Raw genomic sequence first — 24023 nt, 5'->3', positions numbered from 1 at the left:
GTCAAATGTTGTACAAATATTTTATATAGCAGTATCTTACTTAATCTTCTTCACCAAACCTTTTTTAGATAAGAAAATGGAAACAGAGAATGAAGTGCTAGGTTCTTTTAAGAATTAATAATTGCTGAAGTCAGAACATGCATTCAATTCTGTGTGATTCCATTGGGAGAGTTTTTATAACCTGAGATATTTTGTCTCTGACATTGCTGTTTCCTCTACTAGGAACATGTTGCTGTTATTGCTGTTTAGACACTTAGTCTTGTCTGACTCTTGAAACCTCCTGTAGCCTGCCAGGCTCCTCTGATATCTCCTTCCAAAAAGGGGAGACCAAGCTGAGTGGCTGTGGCCAATCTCTGGGCTTTTCTTTTCAGCATCTGAGGGCATCTCTGGATTATTTACAACCTCCAATTCATTCTGTCTTACTCTTTAGTTTTCCTTTCTCTGTGGAAACCAGCTAGAAACATCTTAAGCCCCAGTAATTAATCTGACTTGTAGTCACTTCCTCAGCCTAGTGTCCATCTATTTTATTTGATCCATTTATTAGTGAGTTTAAACTCACTGGGAAATTTTTCAAAACCACTTAGATCTTATTATCAACAGGTCACATGAGCAGATTTGAACCGACAGGAAGGACATATAATACCATGAATTCTAGCTACATAGCTGTCTCCAAGCCTGTATTTCATAATTATGGGGTGAAATATGGTCCCTCTGAGTTGATAAGGTATTTTCTAAGTGAGATAGGAAGATTATTATAGGAAAACAATAATTTTCCAGGGGATCTTCCCAATTCAGGGATCAAACCCAGGTCTCCTGCATTGCAGGTGGATTCCACCAGCTGAGCTACCAGTGAAGCCCCTGGTAAAGTTTTAATTTATAAAGCTAAAGACAGTTATAATTTAGCTTTAATAGTCTAGTCTGCTAAAGAAAGCGAGTGTTTTCACTATGCACCCATTGTCAATAAAGCAGAAGTAGATGTTTTTCTGGAACTCTCTTGCTTTTTTGACGATCCAACGGATGTTGGCAATTTCAATTCTGGTTCCTCTGCCTTTTCTAAATCCATTTGCTGTTCAGACAATGTAAAATTTTTTTAAGTGATAACAAATAATAAAAATTGGATAAACATTAATGAAAGAACTATGTTAAATACCTGACCTTGGTTTAAAACTGGGGAACTTTTTCCTTATTAAACTCTAGTCCTCCATACTGCTTGACATTTTGTCCCTACCCTTTTAATTCTTGTGGTCTCTGAGCTTCTGTAACTGGCATCTCAGATTTACTATTTGCTTAAGAGTCTGGGATCTCCAGCACACAAATTTGTGGCATGTCTGAAATGCTCAGTTTGGCTGCTTCAAAGAGCCATATGGATTGAGTCAGCTGTGATGCATCTGGGTAGACTGGGTATAGGCCAGGTTAAAAAAAAAAAAAAAAAAAGACTGGATGGAGTTACCTTTCAAGAGTCTGGTTATTCTTACTTTAAATACTTGGCCATAAAATCATAAATTAGAAAGTAGCTTCAATGAGTGGAAACCCTTTCAAAGAATCACCTAGTATAATCTTGCCTTTCTATTTTGGAAACTCTTCCTCACATCTAAACAAACTTTTTCTTGCTACAGTTAAAGAGAAGCCACATTGTTTGGTTTAACTTCAGCACTGACTGGGAAGTCTTCCATGCCATCCCACAAAGTTATGAAAACTATCACAATGAAACCATGATCACATGGATGATATGAGTTTGGACTACCTGGGGGTTTCAGATAACTGACAGCTGGCTTGGCTAAAATAAATTTAAAACTTTCATCAGTGATTATTTACATTGAGGATGAGGTGGTTAGATAGCATCACTGACTCAGTGGACATGAATTTGAGCAAACTCAAGGAGGTAGTGAAGGACAGGGGAGCCTGGCATGCTGCAGTCCATTCGGTCACAAAGAGTCAAACACAACTTAGTGATGGAATAACAACATTGACAATCTGCCTCCAAAATGTCTGATTTTACTTTCTAGACATAGTAACTTTTACTCCTTTTTCTGTTCTTTAATGGTATCTTTTTTATGTATGATAAGTTGTTAGGTTTCATTTCTATGGACCATCTCAAGTGTTGACACTGACTTTCTAAAATGGAGAGGCTTAAGAGGCAGCCATTATTCCACAGAACCTCCTGTGCTATATAATTTATATTCTACTTTATCACCCCAGGTGATTTTTCAAGACATGCTGTCATTCATTTATCCTCTGCTTCACAAGCCTTGGTCTGAATAGAACACTAGGGAATGAAGGTAGCTCATCCAAGAATATTGGGGTCTTAGAATGGCTCACCTCCTTAGGGATGACCTATCACAAGGTATCTAATCACTTTTTAACCTCCCTCTGAGAAAGGTGCCCAAGCCAGACTTGATTTTTTTTTTTTTTTGCATCTCAGAAAAAGTCATTACTTTCCATCCATGTTTCAAGCCAAACACCTAGGAGTCATTCTTGACTAATTTTTTTCCTCTTCTAAAATAGTCAGTCCGTAAGTCCTAACTACCCCTACCCCAAAATTATTATTTCTCTGATTCATCAACTTCTTGCCACTTCCACTGTAATCAGCCTTGAGAGTGATTATTTTCTCTCAGGTGTAACAACTTCCCATCTGGACTCCGATTTTCACTCTTTTTCTCTTTGCCATCCATTATTTTTAGGCAGATGAGAACACCATAACCTTAATCTTACACTCAGGGATCACCACCAAGGTTAACACCTTAGTGTATGTCTTTATGGATCTTTTTCTCCACATGTATGTGTGTATGCATGTGTTGTTTTTTAACCAAAGTGAGAACAAAGTGTCTCTGCTGTTTGCTAACTTGTACGTTGCTTGATAGTGTTGCGTCTGCATTTCAGTAATCTTTAAAATCTACCCGATGATCTTGAAATGTCTTGAGACACATTTTCCCTCTCTTCCAGGATCATAATTTCACCATACTCTTAATCTAGCATAGTCCCTTTTTTCTATTCCTGACTTATTGAAAAGATAGGGCCAATTTTCTTAAATTTTCTTCACAAGGAAGTCTGACTTTCGTTCCTATATATGTAAATCAGATCAGACGAGTCTCTTTTTTAAGCCTATGAATGGCTTCTCACTTGCATGTAACCGAGTAAAATCCAAGCTCCTACTGTGGTCCTCTAGGCCTTAAAATCTGGCCTCTGCCCAAGCTCACCGACTTGATCTCATCACGGCCTCTTGCTCATCAAGTATGAGTTATCCAGGGCTAATCACAGATCCTCAGGAAGACCAAGCTTTTCTTACTCAGCACCTCTGTTCTTATCATCCTGTCTCTGATCTTCTTATACCCTTCTGGTCTAAGTTCAGGTATCACTGTTTCTCAGAGGTTTCCTATATAAAGCATTTACCACCAACTGAAATAATCATTTTATCAACCTAATACAGTTCATCTCCTGTCATTGTAAACTCGGTAACAGACATTTCGCTAGGATGTGACCAATGTATGTGTCTTTTGCATCTATGGCAGCAACTAGGACCTAGTAGACACTCAATAAAACTTATTTGGTGAATGAACAGAAAGCTCCAAGACTCTTAAGAAAAAAATATAAAAAGACGAGATGGAGTAAATACAAAGACCATTTAGGTCAATCTTTCTTGTTATTGGTGACAAAGTGGTAGCCCAGGGCCGGGGTGGTGGGGGGTGGGCGCAGGGAAGGGCACACAACGTGTAAAAGCAAGACCTATAGCATCTGGACTTGGAGCTGTTCTCCTAAACTCTGCCTGGAGTAGGGCTCTCTAGCGCTTGGGAAGGCAGTCTTGGGCATATGCCTGCTCTTTCAGTGCCAATTCCAAGCTGTCACAATTGCACATTGGGGCTTGAAGTGCCTAGTGGTGACCTAGACCCTCACAGATGCCAGGTTTCCCAGCTTCTACTAGAGGACTTTTCCATTCCGACATCCTGCCCTGGAGCTTTGAGTTTTGTTTTTTCTTTCAAAAAATAATATTGCCCAGTTTTACTCTGTGACAGTGACCTAAGTACCTACATGGATCAGCTCACTAGTCTCTATTTAATCGTTTACAATATATCAGGGCCTCTGCTAAGTGATTCCCTTGCATTATTCTACTTAAAGTTCATAGCATCTCTTTTTTTAACTTTTTATTTTATATTACGGTCTAGTTGATGAACAAGGCTGTGTTGGTTTCAGGTGTATAGCAAAGTGATTCAGTTATACATGTATATTTATTCTTTTTTAGATTCTTTCCTCATATAAGTAATCACAGAATATTGACTAGGGTTCCCTGCTCTATACATTAGATCCTTGTTGGTTATCCATTTGATCATGTTTTATTTTTAAGTGGAGAATAATTGCTTTGCAGTATTGTGTTGCTTTTTGTTGTTGGTTTGTACAACAATGTGAATCAACTATATGTATACATATATCCCTTCCCTCATGAGCATCCCTTCCCCCCCACTTCCCGCCTCTAGGTCATCACAGAGCACTAAGCTGAGCTCCCTGTGCTATACGGCTGCTTCCCATATCTGTTTTACACATGGCAATGTATATATGTCAATGCATAGCATCTCTCAGAGGTAAATACTATTCTTGTCCCCACTGTACTGGTGAATAAGCTGTGCATGAAAGAACTTAGGTAACATGTCCAAAGTTAACAACTAAAATAAGAGAAGAAGTCCTGCTTCAAATGTCTGTCTGTAATCTGCAAATCTTACCATCCAGTGCCTTCTCTCTGTAATGACTCAACCCTCAAGCACCTACACATGCCAACCCCAGCCCAGTTCTCAACCCTGGGTGCCTTTCATAGCAAATCTCACTAAAAGTTGCCTCATTCCTTTGTGTTCAAATAAGCTGTCAGGTATAAGCTGAGAATCAGTGAATGTTTACCTGATATGTCAGACTTCCTAAGTGGCTCAGGAGTAGTTTATGCCTTAACTCTCCCAAAAGTACTTACTCTTGCATCTTTCAAATGTGCTGGCAGCCTAGTGAGGAACATATTTGATGAGAAAGGAACTATACGAGTTTGGCTGTGTGAAAGGTAACTTCCCCTGTATCTCCATTTTGGCATATTCTGCCCTATGTAAATATTTAATGCTGTTTAGGCATGGGAAATAGTCATTTAACTTAGAACCTTCAGCTTAAAAAATTACAAAGCGCATTTACTCTGGGGTTTTTGGTAATACAGCCTTTTCTATCCATCCTTTCATGAAAATACAGAATATAAAAGATCTGAATCGCATGTCTCCAACTGAAAGAGGTACATGCACATTTGGTGGCTGCAGCGGTAGAAATGAGAACTTAGTGATACTTGGCTCCTTGGCTTTCTGATTTGGTCACACAGCCTGAAGCAGGAGAAAGTCACCAACCCAAGGTCACACAGTTCTCCAGATAATTGTAGAGCTACCTGTGAGCATTGGCACCTAACATGTTCGATGCTAAAATGCACAATTTAATTCAGTATGTGTACCTCATTTGTACCAGGGTAGTAGGCAGTGCTTTTTCTTTTCCTGCCTCAGCTGACTCTGAATAAGGAATCCCTTCTCCCTATTTTCCAGGCTCACCTCCCTGGATTCCCTCCTGGTGCACACTGTTTACTGCCTCCAGACTGGGTTGCTTAGCAACCAAGCTTGGCAGGCTTCCTAATAGACAAAGGTTTTTCCTTCCAGTTGACAAGGGAACAGTTCCCTGCTGAGCATACTCTGTAATCTGGAGGCAGATTTGGGGGCTTATTGCCAGGAGCCATGGACATCTCTCCTAAACGGGGAGGAGGAACAGAAGTTTGAGGACCAATTCATATTGAATGGACTGTTTCCTGTGTTGATAGATGACTACGCAGGCATTTCAACTTGGTCACTTACCAGAGATTGTATCACAGGAGACATTTGGTTACAGTGGTATCCAAATTCATAGAATAATTCACATTGCCATCTTCTTGTCCTATACAACCCGCAAAGAAATCATCTCCTATTGCCAGGTACGCAGCCACAACATTTGACATTATTTCATAGGCATGAATTAAGCTATCAGATTGAAGCTCCATTAAACTAGAAAGCCTTGAATCCATGGAGTGCTTTCAAATCCATCTCACGGGATCCTAACATTGGGCCATCCTCAAGGTAGGCAGAACATGGAAAAGCATTCCCACTTAGTAGAAGATGAGGCGACTCACCCAAAAGTAGACAGGGAAAAGGAGGCAGAGCTGCTTCTTCAAAACCAGCTCCTTAGAGTCCTCTGGCTCCAGGTACATGTCCAGCTCTGGGACAGATACATCTTCATGTGGAAAATGGTTTGATATTTGTGGTTCGCCTGCAGAGAAAGGAGGGCAGAGGGTTAGTTTGTAAATTACTAAATAAGCTTGGAGAAATGTAACAACTTATTCTGGGTTACTCAGCAAAGCTGTGACCCTCTCACCTTTCTGAATCAAGGCAATCAGCCATTAAACTCTACACTACTTGAGTCTCCATGGCTTTATTATGAGACAGCTTGTGAATGCACTTAGAAACATATGCAAGCAACTAAACTTTAAGTATAGATGAGTGACAAATTGCAGTTAATACACCCTACCATTGAATGCGGCAAGATTTCATAATCATTTTTTACCCCTTAGGACAAAGCAAGATAATAAACTTAATGAGAATAGGCGTTATGTTTCTTTCCCTTGCCTTGGGTCTTGTATATGTCTGCAAAGAGCCTGCATATGATAAATATTAATAGAAGTAAAGAATAGAAAGATGGCCAAGGTCAGGCCCAAGTTCAAAGATATGTTCAAGGCCAAGGTCAAAGTCAAGGGTAAGTCCAAGGCCCTTAACTAATCTAGTGCCAGACATATACAGGTATACTGAATATATTTATTACTTTACAGATACTTAGTAGCATTCCACTCCTGTTTTTATTGCCTTATCTGTGAGGAGTTTCTCCCTTTTTCCTTTGTTTTAATAACTGTATCTTTTCCTCAGACTTGCATACATATTTAGATACCGCACAAATGAACTCTTTGTCTTAACCACAAGAAATATAGGAGCAGAGTACAGCATATAGAAATATGAATTTTATATGGATAAGAAAATACATATGATTCCAAAACTAATGGTCATGTCTGTTCAGAGATACAATGATACAGGACTATAGTAGCAAAAAGCAGACACAAAGTGCATAGAATCATACCAATTAATCAGAATGCCTCTAGAATGGGATCTATCAAATAAGTTACTTTCTTGGTTAATAGTAATTAAATTTACAGATTTTTTTTAAAAAGAATTCATATGTTATTTATTTGATCCTCACAATGAGCACAGTGGTAACTATTAGCCCAAGATCACAAATGACAAAGCTAAGGCCTAGAGAGACTCGGTTACTTATTGTCTAAGATTACATAAGCAGGAGCTGATTTTCAGATCTTCCAACTGAAAATTCCATAGCCTCTTCAGTATACTATATAACATCCGATCAGCCAAAAATTAACCTAGACCACCTTTTTTTGGGGAGAGGGGTGTCCAGAAATTTTTGTTTTAATGATTGCTGCAGGTGATTTTGATGCATCCTAAAATTAGAGAAGCTCTGCTATCATAGACCAACTTTCACTGTATCCTCTTTTTATTTTATTTTTGATTACAGGATAATTGCTTTTCAATGTTGTGTTAGTTTCTGCTGTACAACAACGTGAATCAGCTATAAGTATACATATGTCCCCTCCCTCTTGAGGCTCCTCCCATCCCATCCCTACATAACCTAGACCACTTATTTAGAAGTCTTCTTGAAAATCGTTCTAAAGCATTTTCATATACTTGACTCAGGAGGCAAGTATAATCCCAATTATATACAAATTCTAGAAAATGCAAACTGATTCATAATGACAGAGAGTAGTAGTAGTTGCCTGAGGATGGGGAAGGGAGGGCTGGATTACAAAGGGACAGAAGGAAACTTTTGGAAATGATGGGTATGTTCATTATCTTAATTGTTTAGCTTAAAACAATTTAGAAAATGGTTTTCTAGATGCAGTATATGTCAAAGCTCATCAAATTCGCCACCTTAAATATGTGCATATTACTGTACATCAATTATATTTAAATAAAGCTGCAAAAGACTGAAAAGAAAGAAAAATGAGGAAGCATTCTATTAGCCAATATACCCAAAATAGCTTATATCCCAATACTACCCATATTATCTAGTTAGACTAAATAACACCACTTTAGATTCAAAATCAGGAAGAATTTTCTGGCACTTTCTGGTATTTTAGTATCACTAAAATCTTGGAATGTTGTCCAGAGAAAACATAAAAGATCTTCCCTGTGAAACAAGACTGGCTACCCAACTGTAAGGCCAGAGCCCCACATAATTTAGACTGGGAACAGGAAGAAAAGTCAGTCAAACCAGAAATGCCCTTCTAGCCGTCAGTATTTTAATTATTCTTCCATTCAATATTATTCCATCCTTCACCACAATGATTATTAAAGATCTTTTACTTAGCTAGTTCTATAATCTATTCTTTCTAGGGTAAGTTCATCATAGCGTACAGCATAATAATCAAGCATATAAAATTTGGACTCAAGCTGGCCCAGGTAAAAAGGCCTTTCCCCCTAGTGGTGTTTAGATCCTCAGGCCTCTTTGAACCAGTTTCCCTATACGCAAAATGGGAATTATCAAAGCACTTGTGTCAGAATGCGGCCATAGACATTTAATGAGGCAATGCTTAGTAAAGCTTTTGACTCAGATCTGACCTACAGGAGTCGATAAAGTTAGTCATTAATTTAAAAGATCACAGTAAGTACTATAATTTTAGTTTTATATCTGATTTTTTTCTTTGAAGAGCCCATATTCTTTGAACAAGGTCCCAAGATATCCCACACTTTTCAATCAACTGATGGAACAAGTGCCTAGTGCATTTCCAAGAAACATGTGTTCAAATAGCATTTAACCAAGATTAATACCTTTCTAGGTCCAGGGAGGAAATTCTAGAGAAGCAGCATTCTAGATCTTTTCCATGTAGGACTGTGCTGTTGGTATCCCACTATTTCCTTTTACTTCCCACCTTCACCACCAGAAGGAGGAATAATTCAGTTCACACGGTTCCTGCCCCTTCCTGTGCTGGATGGGAACATACCATGTGTTTCCCTCACATGCTAGATTTTTTTGACACCATCTGTTCTCCTAAGCCTACAGCACACAGTTTGCCTTGCTGTCACAACTCTATTTGAAAATGTCGAGAAGACATGTGATGAATGATTTAAGGAATGTTGTTTACCTACCAACCATCTCACTGCTGAGTGCTGGGCTGGAGCTGGGTAACAGTCTAAGACCTTACAGTACTGGGATTCTATGTGTAGCCCTACTTTATATGTCACAGAGGTTGAATGACAGAGACAGGGCTGATTCCAAACATTTTTAACTCAGTAAGGACATACTGCTACAGATCCTAGGTTAACTCTCAACTACTGAGGTCTTAGTTTCCACTGGGAACTATGGTAGTCACCTTCTACACATAATATAATCCTCACAAAACCCCAACAAGAAGGAAGACACCCTAATCATCTACATGTGTAATTGAGAAACTAGAGACTTAAATAGATGAGTTGCTCTTCTCCTGGTCACATTGCTAGTAATGGCAGAGTTGGGATATGAACCCAAGCTGTCTGTTTCCAGATTCTCGGTCCTTGCCTACAATGCCTCCAACAAGAGCAGTAAACTAAGGAGCAACTGCCTTGCAATCTCCAGTCCAACCTTTAGGATTTTTTGTCCCCTGGAGTTATAGTTCCATTTTTCTATATTACTTTCTTTCCTAAACTGGAAGGAAGTTCATTAAGGGCAGAGACCATGAACTACTTATATTTATACACTCAGCCACACAAACACACACCTCTCACACCACCTTTGCTCACTTGGTTGGTTGTTGTTCGGTTGTGAAGTCATGTCTTGACTTTGAGACCCCACGGACTGCAGCACACCACATTTCCCTGCCCTCCACTATCACCCGGAGCTTGCTCAAACTCATGTCCATTGAGTCGGTGATGCCACCCAACCATCTCATCCTCTGCCGTCCCTTTCCTGTCCTAAGTCTTTCCCAGCATTATGCACAGTAGGTGCTCAGTAAATATCAGTGATGGTTAGCAACTCAAATGTGATCAATCACCTATTACAACCATAATCAAGTAATTTATCATCCAAATCAGGGTATGTTTGAGAGGGAAATGGGTCCTACTAAAAATTATGCTGGGAAAATAGCTATCGAGATCATCCAAGACAAACTGGACCAGGTGGTTATCCTAATTATAACCCCTCTTCTACTGTATCTATTCAACATGATGAGTTTCCTCTGAGATAAAACTAACAGCCAGCCATCGAAACAGTTAAACTGAAACATGGAAAAATGGAGCCATCTATTCCAAACACAAACCCCAAAACAGAGACTATCAAAAAGACAACCTGGATGTCACCCTGATTCTGTTTTCCCTTTTATAAATGTGTTTATGAGTTTTTTTCCTCTCCTCAGCAGATGCTACCTGATTTGTGCTCTGGCTAATGTCACTCACGTCAACAGCATTGCCAAATGCAATGAGGTGCGACTGACACCAGGAAAGATGATGAGCAAGAAGAATGGCAGCTGGCTGCGTTTCCTTCTTGTAGAATTTTAATGAATCAAGGAGCATCCTGATAGAGTACATCTGTACATGCTAGAAGCTCAGCTGAATGCTCTAGTTCCCAACTCTGAGATCTGAGAAACCCAAAGCGGGCTCCATGCTCATGATAGGGCTACATGGGTCCTGAATAGAGGATGAGGACTGGGGCATACAAGAAACAGCTACAGGAGAAAACTACAGCTATGGGGAAAACGGCAGAGAAGTGGGCAAGAAACCTGAGTTCTCTCTCACTCTGTACTACTCATTAGTTTTGTGACTTAGGCAAATTATTTGTCTTATTAGGACTCTATTTTTTAATAATAAGCAAACATGAAAGCTATCATAAGTTAAGACAATAAAATAAGTTGTTTACTTCAAGGATGCACAGGCATTTCGTGAAAGTTGAAGGGAGGAACACACAGTCTCAGAAGTACTGGGTAAAGGAGCTACAATGGCACTGCATGCCTAGGAAGAAGACTTCCTTCCTCTTTCCTTATTGCTTCCTTCTGTGAATCTGCTTTTTTCTCACCTCAGTCAACCATTTTTTTGCAACCTAGTATGCCTGGTGGAATAACCCAAGTTTGAATGGTGCAGGTCCAGCCACAAGGAACGACTGATTCTCAATTCTTGTTTCTATGCCCGATTCCCAGTCAAAGATCTGAGCAGCCTAGCTAGGGCCAGGTGTCTCCCCCAGACCCACAAAGCATTAATAGAGTATACATCAATTCTAGATACCATGCCTGGGGCCTAGTTCTATGGCCCAATAGAAGGTAGATCCATCCCTGTCACAAAGGGACTGTTTGTAAGCTGAGACAACATTTTCAAAGGTATCCCATTAGCTTATGTAACTTTACTCCCTCAATATTAAAATCTGACTTTTCTTTCTTCATGAGGTTTTTAAGTCTTAAATGATACCATGTCTAGGGGGAAAATGTGGAAATCAAATGACATTCTATCTGTCAGGTACTAGCTTTAACCTTAAATCACCCCATTAGTCAGATGTAAAGCAGTCATATTTAAACCTATATCCTCTAGATCCCCAAGTTGTAGCCTTCCTTCCACAGATACCTGGAGGTCAATGTCACTGCCAGAAAAAAACAAAAAGCTTTCCTAGTGTGAACGTTATAGGTTTTAGAGGTCACTGACAAGCCAGAACATTCTCCCTTTTCTAGGTTTGTAATTGATTCCCCTGTTTGCATTATGTAAATAGTGCTTTGTATAATTTCATATCCATAATTGTTATCATCAATAAATTCAGTTGTTATTTCTCTAACTGAACTCTGTGATGCTTAATTATTAGAACTGTAAACAGAACATAAGGGGTGCAGAAAGCATGAATATTTAGTGATACTGACAGATTTTGTTCATGACCTGCCACAATTATTAATATTACTATTAATTTTTCCAGGATAGGTTGTCAACATCAGTACAGAGTACGAAGCAAAGAAAACTCCTTTACCCAGAACTTAATAGTCCAAGGAATACTACTAAAAAGGAAAGGATACACATCTCACAGAAGCCCTGAGAAAATAATCAATTGATTAACAGATCTCTACTAAGGCCTGTGATGGATAATGACTCAATAATGTCAGGGGGCAGGAAAGGGCTGGAAGGTAAAATAATATTCTGTAATATTCTCCACATGTCTGATCTAAACACTTCCTCCTCCCCAACCCTCCACATAAATGACTTTGTGGAAAGAGCACCAAGTTCTAATCTGATTCTGTAAATTACTGGCCTGAAATTCCTCACCATTAAAAGGGGTATAATTCAAATATCCGATCTGCCTAGCTGGAACTAGCAGAAAGGAACTACTTTGTCAAGGAGCAGCAGAGAAAAGCTGAAATTCAAGATTTGAGGCATGTTTTTCTCAAGAAAGCCTAAAGTGATATATGCCCTGGGTAAACATGAGCTATCTTGCCTAGAACTGTTGAGCAACCAAGTAGATCCAGCCTGTGAGTCCCTCTGCAGGTATACACAGAGGCTCTAAGAGAACGAGGGTACAGTACAGATCACTAAGTGGTGGTCATCACCCGAGAGGGCAAAACTTACAGAGATGAGGAAGGGAAAGTGATAGAGAGGGGCTAGAAAAAGGGGAGGGAAAGGGAGAAAAAAATATGAGATTATACTGACCAGGCTGTTTAAAGAAAACATCAACTAGAGGAGTGACTGTTTTTTATACTCACAAGGGTGCGCATGGGCAAACACAGAGACAGAGACACACGTGGTTAAGTACTTCCTCCACCCACAGACACTACATGTGTACATAGTATCCTTGTATTCCTCAATATGTACAGCTTGTGTGTCCGTCCATTGTTGTTTAGTCGCTAAGTCATGTCTGACTCTTTTGCAACCTCATGGACATAGCCTGCCAGGCTCAGGGGTTTCCTAGGCAAGAATACTGGAGTGGGTTGCCATTTTCTTCTCCAGGGGATCTTCCTGACCCAGAGATTCAAACCACGTCTCCTGCATTGGCAGATAAATTCTTCACCATCTGAGCCACCAGGGAAGCCTTCATTTGTCCATGCACACATATAAATGCACACCTACAAATCACACCCCCCCACACACACACACTTTCCACCTTGCTTATATCCATGAGAGTAGCAGCAGCACCTCAGCAAGCTGTCTGAAACAAATGCAGAAATGGAGTGCACAAATGCTTTAAAGACAGGCAGACAGTCATAGGGACAGAGGTTGCCACTGTCAATCAGAAAAACAGAGACCTATCCAAATGCCAACAGAAAGATCAGCATCACTGATACCTGCTTCCTTGAGCAACTGGTGAGTTTTTTGTGCTTCTGTAAATAGAATTGAAGAGGGAAGAAATTCAGGTTAATGGCTAAGTGCTACCATTAGCCAGATCACTGCCCATTTTGGAAAGGATATTTTAGTGACATGTTTACCAAAGGGTCTAATTCAAATACTAACTAAAATAGAAAATTATAAAAAATGTAAATTATTCTCCATCTTGACCCATCTCCTTGAAGGCACAGAGGAATCAAGTATTACACAAACATACAAACACACACTTGAACATCTGTAATTATTAAATATCACTCCTAATGCCCATTATCCAGCTGTGAGTTATCAAATAAGTTTTTAACTATTATATCTGAAGGTCATACTGTAAAAAGGAATGGGCTGTTGAGTTCACTTGAAAGCTATCATTTATTAAGCACTGACTGTGTGGACACTGCTCCAGCATCTTCACATTATCTCACTTAATCTTTTCAACAACTCGATGAAGTAGGTACTCTTATAATCTCCATATTGTGGATGAGGAAACTGAGACAGATAAGCCATGCTGAGGAAACATGCATAATATCATAAATAATATGCTGAAAAAGAGGCAGAGCTTGAGCTTGAACTCAGATGGTCTAGCTCTAGAGTGGTAGGCTAAAATGAGGATATTTCATCCCCATGTCAACTACCAACTATCAGTAACCATCTCTGATGCTATATGGAGAACTGTTTTTGACTGTATTTGAACCTGACAAGGAGTGCTACAGTCCATGGGGGAAGTGTACTACCCGTAGGAAGATGAGAGAGATGTGCATAGTGAGTCTTTACAATGCAGACCTGAGATCCAAAGACTGAACAACCACCAACCACAAGTGCAACCTTGCCCAAATATGACAGATGGAAAGTAAAACAATCAAAGATAAGGTCACAGGCTGAGCAATGTTGCTATGGGTTTGAACACTGGTGAGGACCTCTTAGCACAATGCTGGATGGCTAAAATAGCTTAATATACTAAGATCTTAGATCATTATCCTCTAGTTCAAAATGTGATTTCACAATTCCAATCTTTGTTTTTTAAACTCCATCCATCTCCATGTTGATTACTAAAAATAACAGAATACACTCAACAGTAAAACTCCTCTGTGTGCTTCAAACAAGTGTGGACTGAAATGCATGTCTGAAAGTCAGGTAACAATTAAAGAAAGAGAATTTCCATACTCAAAACAATTCCATGCAGAAGAAAAAGGAAAGGAAGTTGAAATTCTCATACTTAAGCAACATCTGAAAAGTTTGGCAGTTTGACTAGCTCTAAAAAAAAAAAAATGATATTTATTACTGAGCATTGATATGGGTAAGGGGAGTGCTCTGTGTCAATTTAATCCTTACAGTGACTTCCAAAAGCCCTGTTAGAACACTTAGCCTAGGTCATCCAGCCATTCTGATCAGATGAGAACTATTACTCCAAATAGCTAAAACTAGCTTGGTTTTTTTTTTCTATGGCCTCAAGATTGCCATTTGAGGCAATCAGACAAACAAAGCATGTCTCAATTTCTCTTATAACCAAGGGTCTATAGACTGGTGATGGGCAGGGAAGAGACCTGTGGACTATGACTGCGGAATGGACTGCCATTCAGCCTGGCTTCGTTTGAATCACACTCTCAAGTGACAGAATCAACCAGCCATGGAGATTGAGTTCACTGAACAGGAAAAATGAGGCTGCCAATAAAAATTTTAAAAAAAAGCTAATTCAATCTAAGCCTGTGTTAAATAGAACAGTCATTTATTTATTCTCTCCCCTCCTCCAAGAAAGATTTAAAGGGGCAATAAACAATAGTGTCCTGAAACAAGTAAATGAAAATCTCATTCCATTTCTGGTTTTCAGGCCACACATTGGAGACAGTCCTAAATTCCACAAGAAATACTTCACAGGGTCTTTGGAGAAACTAGAGTTCATTTATTTGGAGTGTCCAGGATGCAGATAGGCAAAAAATCGTGGCATGTAGCAAATGGCTGAACATCGGAGAACCTGAGGATATTTACTATAATGAAAAGACCCAGAAAATAGTTACCTTGTTTTACCTAATACTTAAAGTTCAGTTCAGTCACTCAGTCATGTCCGACTCTTTGTGACCCCATGGACTGCAGCATGCCAGGCTTCCCTGTCCATCACCAGCTCCCAGAGCTTGCTCAAACTCATGTCCTTCAAGTCAGTGATACCATCCAATCATCTCATCCTCTGAAATCCCCTTCTCCTCCTGCCTTCAATCTTTCCCAGCATCAGGGTCTTTTCCAATGAGTCAGTTCTTCACATCAGGTAGCCAAAGTATTGGAGATTCAGTTTCACATTCACTCCTTCTAATGAATATTCAGGACTTATTTCCTTTATGATGGACTAGTTGGATCTCCTTACAGTCCAAGTGACTCTCAAGAGTCTTCTCCAACACCACAGTTCAAAAGCATCAATTCTTCAGTGCTCAGCTTTCTTTATAGTCCAACTCTGAAATCCATACATGACTACTGGAAAAACCATAGCTTTGACTAGATGGACCTTTGTTGAAAAAGTAATATCGCTGCTTTTTAATATGCTGTCTATTTTGCTCATAGCTTTCCATCCAAGGAGTAAGTGTCATTTAATTTCATGGCTACAGTCACCATTTGCAGTGATTTTGGAGCCCGAAACATAAAATAACTCACTGTTTCCATTGTTTCCCCATCTATTTGCCATGAAGTGATGGAACCAGATGCCATAATCTCAGCTTTCTGAATGTTGAGTTTCAAGCCAGTTTTTTCACTCTCCTCTTTCACTTTCATCAAGAGGCTCTTTAGTTCTTCTTCACTTTCTGCCATAAGGCTGGTGTCATCTGCATATCTGAGGTTATTGATATTTCTCCCAGCAAACTTGATTCCAGTTTGTGCTTCATCCAACCCAGCATTTCGGACAATGGACTCCACATATAAGTTAAAAAAAGTAGGGTGACAATATACAGCCTTGACGTACTCCTTTTCCTATTTGGAACCAGTCTGTTGTTCCATGTCCAGTTCTAACTGGTGCTTCCTGACCTGCATACAGGTTTCTCAAGAGACAGGTCAGATGGTCTGGTATTCCCATCTCTCTCAGAATTTTCCACGGTTTATTGTGATCTACACAGTCAAAGGCTTTGGCATAGTCAATAAAGCAGAAATAGATGTTTTTCTGGAACTCTCTTGCTTTTTCAATGATCCAGCGGATATTGGCAATTTGATCTCTGGTTCCTCTGCCTTTTCTAAAACCAACTTGAACATCTGGAAGTTCACGGTTCACGTATTGCTGAAGCCTGGCTTGGAGAATTTTGAGCATTACTTTACTAGCATGTGAGAAGAGTGCAATCGTGCGGTAGTTTGAGCATTCTTTGGCATTGCCTTTCTTAGGGATTGGAATGAAAACTGACCTTTTCCAGTCCTTTGGCCACTGCTGAGTTTTCCAGATTTGCTGGCATATTGAGTGCAGCACTTTCACAGCATCATCTTTGAGGATTTGAAGTAGCTCGACTGGAATTCCATCACCTCCACTAGCTTTGTTCGTAGTGATGCTTCCTAAGGCCCCCTTGACTTCACATTCCAGGATGTCTGGCTCTAGGTGAGTGATCACACCATCGTGGTTATCTGGGTCGTATAACCCAGATATAGTTTTTTGTATAGTTCTTCTTTGTATTCTTGCCACCTCTTCTTAATATCTTCTGCTTCTGTTAGGTCCCTACTGTTTCTGTCCTTTATTGTGCCCATCTTTGCATGAAATGTCCCCTTGGTATCTCTAATTTTCTTGAAGAGATCGCTATTATTTCCCATTCTATTGTTTTCCTCTATTTCTTTGCATTAATCATTGAGGAAGGTTTTCTTATCCCTCCTTGCTATTCCTTGGAGCCCTGCATTCAAATGGGTCTATCTTTCCTTTTCTCCTTTGCTTTCTGTCATATTGAAGAGTGCTTAGATTTTTAGAATGTGGTTTCAGAGAACAGAATACAACTGATAGGTGAAAATACTGAAACCTATCCAAAAATGATAAGCAAAGCCTATGAAGTAGTGAGAGTTACTAATATCTCAGGTATTGAAGAAGAGGCAGGGTTATAAATCTCTTGACAAATGCTTCATGTCAGGTGGCAAGGAAGGACTTTTTAAAAAGTCATGCATTTAACCACCTCAAAAGTATGTACGTTGAAAGATATCTTTTCCTCTTTACTAGGCACTGGTGTGAAAGATTTGGCATAGTTTATGTGCTAAGCACAAGAAATAAGGAGCTAGGAAGAAGAATGAAGGAATTTCTATGAAAAGGCACAGAATTTTTCAGTCACAACCAAGTAGAAGTGAAATATGTCGCATTACTGAATGGACCAAGATGGCCGGAGTGAGAGATCACTGACTTCAGTCATCATAGGATTTACCTTTTTTTCCCCCACATTAAGAGCAAAAAATGTCCCCTCTATACAGACTTCTGAGCTGTAGATTATACCATCAGCCATTCAAGAAGATTGGACAATAGCAAATCATTTATCACTGGTGAGGAGCATTAGCCCAGCTTCTTTGAACTGAAAGGGGCTTTAAGAGCAATCCTGGGATCCCATTCTTTTTTCTCTTTAAAAATGTGACTAAGGCATCATACTTGCAAGAATCAGCCCACCTGATCAAGCTATTTGTAACGCAGTTAGTGACCTCATCGCCTCTACCCTAGTTGAATACCTTATTATATGTGGAAAGAAAAGAATGAAGCTGTTTTTTCATCTGCAATTTCCAGATTAAAAAGAAATATCTCTGCATTTTCAGAAGGTTTTATATCAGATTTCCTTTTCCTTACTTTGCCGATACAGCAGTACACACAATAGCTGTGAGGGGCAAATATCTAGCCAACTTTCTGCAACTAAGCAGTGAAGGATGAGAGATTGTATTCAGAATTTCCAGCATCCCAGTTTTGTCTTTCCAGATGACTAAGATCATGGCTTTCATTCACATACAATAAAAATAGGACAATAAAAATAAAAATAGGACAATAAAAATAACAGTAATTAAAAAAAAATCAGATTTTAGGTTACTTATAAAAATAAGCTAAGATAGTACACCCATATGTACAAATGTGTCTGATAATTTGTTATGTAAGGGGGTGTTATGAAAATGAAACCTTTTTGGTTTGATCTGTTTTTCTCAAATAAGAAATAACTAGTAACGCTTCACATCAAGTTTATAAAGTCTTATTTTTTTCTCCATGAATGCAACTAATTTTGATAAGTAAATGCTGGGTTTTATGAGCTTCTCCAGTGGCTCAGGGGTAAAGAATCCATCGGCAAAGCAGGAGACACAGAGACCAGGGTTTGATCTCTGGGTCAAGAAGATCTCCTGAAGAAGGAAATGGCAACCCACTCTAGTATTCTTGCCTGGAAAATCCCATGGACAGAGGAACTTGGTGGGCTCAAGTCTATGGTATCACAAGGAGTCTGACATGACTGAGTGACTAAGCAACGATAGTAGGTGAATATATTTAGACAGAAGACCATAAATAAGATCATAAATTAAGAAATCTAATATTTTAAAGGCCCAGGGAGATAATGCAGATATCTGAAAAGGATGGATATGAGGCAACAGAAAGCAGTGTTGGTGTCCAGTTGGAAATGCTGTGCCCTGTCTAAGCATACTATAGTTCAATAATATAAATAAAAACAACATTAAAAAAATGTGCCTTTACAAAATAATTGAATGTTCACAGCTTAGACTTCCATTTGAGCTGCAAAGATCTTTTTTTTTTTTTTTTTTTAAACCAGAGGTCTTAAAAGATCACCTGATCTGGGTGTTTTCAACTGACACCACATTCAAACCCCTGGATCTAAAAAATACTAGTGCCTGGATCCCATACCAGATCAACTGGATGAGCATCTCTGAGGGTGGGAAACAAGCATCAGTGTGATTTGAAAATCTCACCAGGTAATTCGAATATATAGCAAGGCATGAGAAACAAGATGAGAAAACTAAAGCTGAAAAAAGTAAAGGGATTTGTTCAAGATCATATTAGCACTTGGTAGGAAGCAAGCCTTACCTTAATCATCAGTGATTAAGTTCCAATAGAGAAGATGCCCAAAAGCAAATGGATAGAGGAAGTAATAAAAGGAGAATGTACAAAAGTTGTCAAGGCTCTTATTTGATTATAGCAAATATTTGGCTAGTTGGAAATTTAGTTGCATTGATGATGCAATGCACTTTCTTAGTGCCAATAATGTGCCAAAAATCACTAAACACTTGATGCATAGTTATAAGTTTTAACAATTCATTAAAGAGATGAAGATAGTAATGCACAGAAAGATAAATTATATTGCCAAGTATATAAAGCTAAGAAATATAGGATACATTTACATCTGTCTCTTTGAGATAAAATTTACATGAAACAAAATGTACAGATTTCAGCATACCGTTACATGTGTTTGCCAAATATATACATACACCCATGTAACCAAACCTACAATCAAGATATTAAATATTCCCATTACCTTAAAAATTCCCCCATATCCCCTTCTACTCACTCCACACCCCACAGGCAACTATGACTCCAATTTCTATCATTATGGACTAGAACATTCTTAAATGAAATTATATAGTGTGTTCTCATTTGTTTTTGTTTTTACATTTTTAAAAGATTTTATTTATTTTTATTTTTGGCTGCTCTGGGTCTTTGTTGCTGCACTTGGGCTTTCTCTATTTGCAGGACACGTGTTTCTCATTGCAATGGCTTCTTTTGTCATGGAGCATGGGCTCTAAAGCATGGGCACAGTAGTTGTGGTTCATGCGCCTAGTCGCCTCACGGCATATGGGATCTTCCTGGACCAGGGAATGAACCCATGTGCCCTGCATTGACTGGTGGAATCTTAACCACTGGACCATGAGGGGAGTCCCCTCATTTGTTTCTTACTGGTTTGTTCAACATCATTTTTTTTGATATGCATCTATATTATTCCTTGTATCAGTAGTGAGTTGCCTTTCTGTAGCTGAGGAGTATTCTATTGTATGAATGTACCACAATTTGTTCACCAGTTGTCTTGCTGATGATCATTTGTCTGTTTTTAAGTAATGATTTTTGGCTGATTATTAATAAAGCTGCTCAAAATGTGTTTAACTTTAGGAGAAACTACCAAACTACTTTCTAAAGTGCCTGTCTTGTTACATACCTACTTCCCTGAGCACTACGTGAGTTGTACAACTTCACACTGTCAACAGCATTTGTTGATGCAACAAGAAAGTGGTATTACATTATGGTTTTAATTTGCATTTCTCTGGTAACTAATGATATCAAGTTCTTTTTCATGTTCATATTCACCATTCATACATCCTTCCTGGTGAAATGTCCAGATCTTTTGCCTCATTGTATAAAAATTGCTTGTGATTTTATTATTGGCTTTTTCCTTATTTATTCTGGATCAAGTTTATTGTAAAATATATACTGTAAACATGTTCTCTCATATTGTAGCTAAACTTTTAATTTTCTTTTGCTGAGTAGAGGTATTGTTTGGTGAAATTCAAGGTATCTTTTTCTGTAGCTTTTTCTTTCACTCTAAGAAACCTCTGCCTGCTCAAAGATGATAAATATATGCTTCCATGTTTATTTCAAAAAAGTTTTAGTTTCTACTATTAGGTCTATAATTTATCTAAATTAATTTTGTGGATGAAATAAAGTTGATATTCATATTTCCATATGTTTATCCCATTATTCCAGCACCATTTGTTTAAAAAGATTTTTTCTCCTGAATTGCCTTGAAGTTTCTATACAATTTATTATATGTGTACTGATCTAGTGCTGAACTCTACTTTGCCTCAACCTATGCATCTTTATGTAACACAACACTGTCTTGATTACTGTGGCTTGTATCAAGTAATACAATTCACCTGATTTTGTTATTATTCAAGACAATTTCAAATATTGTATATTCTCTACACTTTCATATACATTTCAAAATAAGATTTTCTGTTTCCACACAAAAATTTGTGGAAAAAATTTTGCTTGAGATTGAAAAGTGTAAGTCACTCAGTTGTCTCCTTTGCAACCCCAGGGACTGAGCTTGCCAGGTTCCACTGTTCATGGAGTAGGTAGCCATTCTCTTCTCCAGGGATCTTCCCAACCCAGAGATTGAACCCAAGGTCTCCCACATTGCAGGCAGATTCTTTACCATCTGAGCCATCAGGGAAGCCCAGGAATACTGGAGTGGGTAGCCTATCCCTTCTGCAGCAGATCTTCCCCACCCAGGAATTGAACCGGGGTCTTCTGCATTGCAGGCAGATTCTTTACCAGCTGAGCTACCAAGGAAGCCCCTGCTTGAGATTATGTTTAATCAAAATAACATCGAATCTTTTAGTTCATGATATCGCCACCAATTTAGGTCTTCTTTAAATCTTTTAGGAATATTTTAGAATTTTTAGTAGAGAAATCTCATGTATCTTTTTGCTAAATTTATCCCTAGATTTTATGGGTATCTTTTATGCTATTGTACATGGTATATTTAAAGTTTATGTTCCAAATGTGTGCCGCTAGTATATATTGACACTATATCAATCACTACCTACTAAAAGTACCTATAATGTGCCACAGACTATACTAAACATGCTCCACACTAAAATCTTTACAGAAATCTCTTTAAGAGACAAGTAGACTCATTTGTAGAGACGTGGATGGACCTAGAGACCATCATACAGAGCGGAGTAAGACCGAAAGAGAGAAACAAATACCATATATCTAAAATGGCATAGTTGAACTTATTTGCAAAACAGAAATAAAGACACTGATGTAGAAAAAAACATGGACACCAAGGGGGAAATGGGGAGGAACAGAGTGATTTGGGAGATTGGGACTGACTTACATACACTATTGATACAATATATAAAACATAACTAATGAAAATCTAGCATATAGCTCAGAGAACTCTACCCCTTGTTCTGTGATGACCTAAATGGAAAGGAAGTTCAAAAAAAGAGGGGATATGTATACATACAACTGATTCACTTTGGTTATAGTAGAAACTAACACAACATTATAAAGCAACTATACTCCAATAAAAATTAATTTTTAAAACAGGGACAAGCAAACTAAGGCAGAGATAAATTTAATTTTATAGCTAAGGCTACAGAGCAATAAAGTTCCAAAGGTGAATTAGAACTTAATTCAGCTTAATGTGAAAGTCTATGTTAAACCACTGTGCTTTGCTTATGCTATACCATGGGAGACCTTGAATATCATGTCTTTGAGGATATAATACTACCATTCAGTGGGCTTCCACAGTCGATTCTTTAGCAAGGAAATAACATTTTGAAAGAGCTGTTCTAAGAATCCTGTACAGATTGAGGTGGGAAGAATGAAATAGGGGTGATGAGGGACAGACTACATATTGTCCAACATCCCACACTCTGCCACCTCCAATTTGACTTCATTTGCTTAAGCTCGCCAAGACTGAAATTCCATGCCACATCTTTGGAAAATGGGGGCTTCCCAGGTGGCTCAAATGGTAAAGAATCCGCCTGCTAAAGCAGGAGATGCAGGTTCAATCTATGGGGATCTCCTGGAGGAAGAAAAGGCAACCCACTCCAGTATTCTTGGCTCCTCTGTTCATGAGGTTATCCCGGCAAGATTACTGGAGTGGGTTGCCATTTCCTTCTCCAGGAGATCTTCCCCAACTAGGGATGGAACCCATGTCTCCTGTGCCTCCTGCCTTACAAGAGGATTCTTTACTGCTGAGCTAGGGGAGAAGCCCGAAAATAGTCTTCAAATGATTGAATATAGAGTTAACAACTCTACAACTAGTTATGTACCCAAGAAAAATGAAAACATGCCCTCACAAAAACATGCATGCACTAAAAAGAGTGAATATACATACATGTATAAAAGAATCATTTTGCTGAATACCTGAACCTAACACAACTAAATCAACTACACACCAATAAAATAATGCATGCAAACATTTACAGCAGTATTATTCATAGGAGCCAAAAGGTAGAAACTACACAAATGTCCATCAACTAATGAACAGATAAGCAAAATGTGATATATACAAATAATGGAATATTTTGACCATAAAAAGGAATAGAGTACTGATATATACTAGAACATGAATGGACCCTGAAAACATTATGAGAAATGAAAGAAGTCAATCACTAATGACTATATATTATATGACTCTATTCTTATAAAATGTCGAGAATATAAAAGTAAATCACTGATTGATTAGGGTTGGGAGGGGACAAATTTGGGGGAGAAGGGGATATCTAACTGGTATGGTGTTTCATTCTGAGATGATGAAAATGTTCTAAAATTGAACATCTGAAATATATTGCAGATATTTGTAAAAATGCTAAAAAATATTGAATTTCATTGCTTAAATGTATGAATTGTACAGTATGTGAATTATATCTCAGTAGAGCTATTAAATTTGCTGGCATATCGAGTGCAGTACTTTCACAGCATCACCTTTGAGGATTTGAAATAGCTCAACTGGAATTCCATCACCTCCACTAGCTTTGTTCGTAGTGATGCTTTCTAAGGCCCACTTGACTTCACATTCCAGGATGTCTGGCTCTAGGTGAGTGATCACACCATCGTGATTATCTGGGTCGTGAAGATCTTTTTTGTACAGTTCTTCTGTGTATTCTTGCCACCTCTTCTTAATATCT

The 24023-nt window shown here is 38.6% G+C and overlaps 1 protein-coding gene and 1 long non-coding RNA gene across 4 annotated transcripts in view; one reads left to right on the top strand and one right to left on the bottom strand.

Annotated features, from left to right (window-relative positions):
* Positions 1-24023, bottom strand: part of LOC145508724 (uncharacterized) — an 885448-nt gene that overhangs the window by 53561 nt on the left and 807864 nt on the right. For 2 of the 3 annotated variants that reach the window (XR_014055560.1, XM_081495989.1), the window contains one exon: positions 3960-6303. The gene's annotated coding sequence lies outside the window, so the exon portion shown is untranslated. Of the gene's footprint in view, positions 1-3959; positions 6304-24023 lie in introns of those variants that run through there. The other variant, XR_014055562.1, reaches the window with a different exon arrangement.
* On the top strand, positions 5662-11888 carry LOC145508727 (uncharacterized). The gene is made up of 2 exons (XR_014055570.1): positions 5662-5971; positions 10487-11888. It is a non-coding gene; the product is annotated as an uncharacterized LOC145508727 (long non-coding RNA).

This window comes from Giraffa tippelskirchi, chromosome 6 (genome assembly GCF_054371585.1).
Source record: "Giraffa tippelskirchi isolate mGirTip1 chromosome 6, T2T-mGirTip1v1.2.pri, whole genome shotgun sequence".
In the NCBI taxonomy this organism is placed as follows: domain Eukaryota; kingdom Metazoa; phylum Chordata; class Mammalia; order Artiodactyla; family Giraffidae; genus Giraffa; species Giraffa tippelskirchi.
This window is presented reverse-complemented; position numbering and strand designations above follow the sequence as displayed.